The sequence below is a fragment of the Littorina saxatilis genome, linkage group LG17 (genome assembly GCF_037325665.1).
Source record: "Littorina saxatilis isolate snail1 linkage group LG17, US_GU_Lsax_2.0, whole genome shotgun sequence".
Taxonomy (NCBI): Eukaryota; Metazoa; Mollusca; class Gastropoda; order Littorinimorpha; family Littorinidae; genus Littorina; species Littorina saxatilis.
In genome coordinates this window covers 56,039,772-56,044,865 of record NC_090261.1, presented here as the reverse complement: position 1 = coordinate 56,044,865, position 5,094 = coordinate 56,039,772, and positions in this window count along the sequence as shown.

Below are 5,094 nucleotides of genomic sequence, written 5' to 3'. Positions count from 1 at the left end.
GTCAGGCCTTGTTTATATCCCATAAACTCCACACTGACTGTCCCCTTACTCTCTAAAATACTGCTAATGAAACTTTGGACCCTATCTTCCACTCATGTATGTAATTCGTGGTGAAAAATGATGATTTGACTTAGATATTTGCTTCGTCGCAAAATCTAACTTTTCTCATTCAAGGGACGTAACAACTCGGTGTGTTTTCGAGTGTATTGAATTTTGGGGTAAAATCTGTCGGATTTCATCCTAAATCTGCTTTACTAATAAGAACTTGATATTCTTTTCTCCCTCTACATCATTGTACCACTTGAAATTGTCAAGGAAGCATTCAGTCTAGAGTCTATTTTGGCAGAAGCCCGACTGACGTCCTACCCATAGCCGCATGAGTTTCGGAAGAAATAATGATTAACTTCGAAGCGATTTCGGATAAAACTCGGCAAGGTTCTGCTTCTGCGATGAAACTGAAAACATCGAGAGTTGCAAGTAAAATTCCAAACACCTTATTGCCAGCTGATCGTAATCACTATACTTGATGTTTCATTTTATGGTCAGAAGAAAGCGACGACCGTTGTGACGACTGATCCAGGAAACATAAACCTGTCCGATCGGTTCTGATCTGTTGGGTTGTACGTTTTATGGTCAGAGGAAAGCGATGACCGTTGTGACGACTGATCCAGGAAGAATAAAACCGTCTGTGGGTTAATTGAGGTCTGTCGAGTTGTATGTTCTGTAGTACATGACTCCATGACAGCAACGACCGTTTTGACGACTGATAAAAGAAGAATACAACTGTCCGATGGATAGGGATCTGTTGGGTTGTACGTGTTCTGGCACAAGACGGCAACGACTGTTTCGACGACTGATCCAGGAAGAATAAAACCGTCTGATGGGTTAAGGTCTGTTGAGTTGTATATTCTGTAACCAGAAGACGGCGACGAGCGTTACGGCCATCCAGGAAGCGGTACAGAGATGTGGGAGCTTTGGGGTTGTGCAGCCTAGAGCCAAAAGACAATGACCAGCGCTGGTAGCAGTATCGCCAGACCGCCACTGGCTACCACCGCCACTCCACTTATAGTGGATACTGCAGTAGTAGTAGTAGTACTAGTAGTAGTACTAGTAGTAGTACTAGTAGTCATTTCACAGGTAATCTTTCTTTCCTTCATTACGCCTTCCACTGCCAGGTCCGGCCAATCACATTTATTTTTTTCGGCGCACGCTTTATATTTCTCATACGCCGCGCATTGTTTAGTCTGGCTTGCCGTCTTGAGGTTATTGATGTCACCCAGCTCGCTCAGGCAATATATGCACAGACCAGAAGCGAACATTTGTGCATTGGTTAGCAGCACTAACAGTGCAAGGCCTATCTTCGCCTCTCTACCTCCCATGCTCACGTACAACTGAGGAACAGTGGTGAGAGGGTGGGGGACAAGTCACCAAGTCCTTATATTGTGCTGCAGACTGTACAACGCGATGAAGCTCAAACTCAGTGTCACCAGGAACAAAGCACAATAGGTTTGGTCTACGCGCTTAGTTAAACGGACTCTTTTAGTTTTATAGTCGATGGTCGCTTTTCTTCTTTTGCCCGGTCTTGCTCTCTTGTAAAAACGCCCAAGCCTCTGTAATTGATGTCACAGCTTGAAAACCGATTAAACTGTTAAGCATTAATTGAAGAACACGAATTTCGGGCCAGATTGTACCAGCAGGCTTTTCGCACAGACTGTAAAGACCACTGCCTTGTGAAAGGTTCTGAACCAACTCAGAACTAAAAGCGTACAGTGTTGGCCGGTTTGTACGTTGATATTGCGCAGGCGATAATTATACTGGTGTAGCAACGACTGAACGAGACCGAGCGGCTGTTTCCTCCACTGAGGTCACGTGGATGAAAAGCAACGGCGTTTCCAGGGTTATCTGTGACTGTGATGCTTTATACGGTTTCAGGGTTGTTGCCGGAAACCAGCAGCAGAGAACAGTGGTTGCAGCTTTCCCCTTCCAGCGCACTCAGCGACCAAACCGTGACAACGACAAGCTGCCGATCTTCACGGTTCTTTTCTGACTGGGTGATTATATCAGTCACTGGAGGCTTCTATAGCTTGGTTTCGCTGGACCTTCGTGCGAAGTTAGGTTGAAGATTGACAATTAAATGCCAACCTTCCAGTTCTTCTTTTGACCAACTGCAGGGCTATAGAGTGCTGAGACCGTTTCCTCAACCAGAGAGACGTCCTGAAGGTTTCTGGTTTGATGCGTGTCTCTTTGGCAAGGGAGCTTACGTAATCGATGTACGTCATGGATTTTATTGACGTGGTGAATTTCGTCTTTCTGCTTGGGTTTGGGTTTGGTGGCCGCCATTATTTGTCTCGGCTTTCCCCGTTTTGCTCACCAAGCCTACTAGTACTAGTAGGGGAAGGGCTCCTAATATGGACCACTTTTTGTTTCATGCTGATAACTAGCTTGTTTTTTTGCGAAGAAGTTTTATTTTGTGTTTGGTAGTCCTTCTCTCTTAGGCTAACCGTCAGGCCTAATTAGAGTGAAATAGCTTTGATAGACATTCAGCAAAAATTAAATACAGAAAAAAATCACAAATGGTCCATATTAGGAGCCTGGGCGCCTAATATGGACCAGTGAAGCGGCCTTCACGAATCACTGTAAAAAGCCCACTATACTTCAAAATAACATGAACACTAATTAAAATATGCTTTAGATTGATCTGTTTTGGGTTGATCAGAGCATTATTTGAAGCACGCCAGGAAACTAAAGAAGCTTATTAAAAACAGAGTGAAAATAAGTGAAATTATCAACTTCCACGAAAAGAAGACTTTTTGTTATATTTTTTTTAAATCTCGAGGGCTAGTTATAGGTTATTTCCAGCAAGCTTCTTAATGAATTAATGAAAATAGCCTTTAGCTTTTATTTTCTTCGATTTGTTGAAGGTGGTCCATATTAGGGGACTCGCACATACTTTAAAAAGTTGCTATTATTTTTTGTTTGCAGTTGAAACTCGGGGTCAACACTGCTAAAATGTAACAAATACGGACTTATCTGTCATATATAGCAATTTTTGTGTGATAAAAGCTTTGGCTGTGGACAGAAACGAGTCCGTTTTAGGCGGCAAATTTAGAGTGAACTCTGCCAAAACTGAAAAAAAGAGAAAAAGCCTAACGGTTTTGAGGTTTGTGTTTCTGCAACTATTTTGACATGTGCAAATTATCCAGAGAGGGTGAATACAGTGAATAAAACTTTTTTGAGCGCTCTAGCGCCGTTTGTTTGTCAGAGCAGGAGGTGGTGCATATTAGGAGCCGGTCCATATTAGGAGCCCTTCCCCTACTAGAAACAAGAACGCATTCAGCGTGATTAATTATTCAGTCAAGCGAATGCACGGAAGCATGCTTGCTTCTCCTTCACCTTGACTTGAGAACACACACTCACACACAAACACAAACACAGACAGACTGACGGAGCACACGCGCGCGAAGGAGAGAGAGAGAGAGAGAGAGAGAGAGAGAGAGAGAGAGAGAGAGAGAGAGAGAGAGAGAGAGAGAGAGAGAGAGAGAGAGAGAGAGAGAGAGAGAGAGAGAGAGAGAGAGAGACAGACAGAGACAGAGACAGAGAGACAGAGACAGAGACAGACAGAGCTGTGTATATTGTAGTTTGTCTAGATCTACTTTTGAAGAAGGGATCAAACAACTTTGGCTGATTTCCGGAGTTAGTGCGCTTTGCGAGAAGAGCTTCCAAACATATCTGTGTTCACGCCATTTTTGTTTTTATCCACGACTTGCAAGAACCCAGCATAATTGACAGACCCAAGGTGAAGGCCATACAATGTTAATCGGTTCAGCTTTCGCGATACACAAAATATCGATATTCGAATGCCTATTAAAGTTACCTGTTAAAGTGCTTTGACGATCGCGTCTCCGAAAACACAAGTAAGAGCTGGAACCTTCTACATGGACTGGGTGGCCGAGTGGTAACGCACTTGCGCTCGGAAGCGAGAGGTTGCGAGTTCGACCCTGGGTCAGGGCGTTAGCAATTTTCTCCCCCCTTTCCTAACCTAGGTGGTGGGTTCAAGTGCAAGTCTTTCGGATGAGACGAAAAACCGAGGTCCCTTCGTGTACACTACATTGGGGTGTGCACGTTAAAGATCCCACGATTGACAAAATGGTCTTTCCTGGCAAAATTGTATAGGCATAGATAAAAATGTCCACCAAAATACCCGTGTGACTTGGAATAATAGGCCGTGAAAAGTAGGATATGCGCCGAAATGGCTGCGATCTGCTGGCCGATGTGAATGCGTGATGTATTGTGTAAAAAAAAATTCCAACTCACACGGCATAAATAAAACCCTGCGCCTTGAATATGTGCGCAATATAAATTGCATAAAAAAAAAATTAAAAAAAAAAATCCCTGCGCTTAGAACTGTACCCACGGAATACGCGCGATATAAGCCTCATATTGATTGATTGACATGTACTGCATTCTCTCCGAGCATTTTATCCTCCCGCGCGATTAACATTAACGGTTAGCCTAGTGGTAAGGCGTCCACCCCGTGATCGGGAGGTCGTGGGTTCGAACTCCGACCGGGTCATACCTAAGACAATTGGCAATCTAGTGGCTGCTCCGACTGCCGTCTGGCATTATGGGGTTAGTGCTAGGACTGGTTGGTCCGGTGTCAGAATAATGTGACTGGGTGAGACATGAAGCCTGTGCTGCGACTTCTGTCTTGTGTGTGGCGCACGTTATATGTCAAAGCAGCACCGCCCTGATATGGCCCTTCGTGGTCGGCTGGGCGTTAAGCAAACATATGGATTCTGATCTGTTGGGTTGTATGTTTTATGGTCAGAAGAAAGCGACGACCGTTGTGACGACTGATCCAGGAAGAATAAAACTGTCCGATCGGTTCTGATCTGTTGGGTTGTACGTTTTATGGTCAGAAGAAAGCGATGACCGTTGCAGACCCGATTACCACTAAAATTTCCTGGTGTACAAATGAGGCTAAAAATGTGTACAATCTGAATTTTAAGGTGTACAATTCATTCTCGCGGTACACACTGTGCTTTATTCCCCCCTCAAACCCCATTATTTCAAGACTGTAAATACATGTAAGAA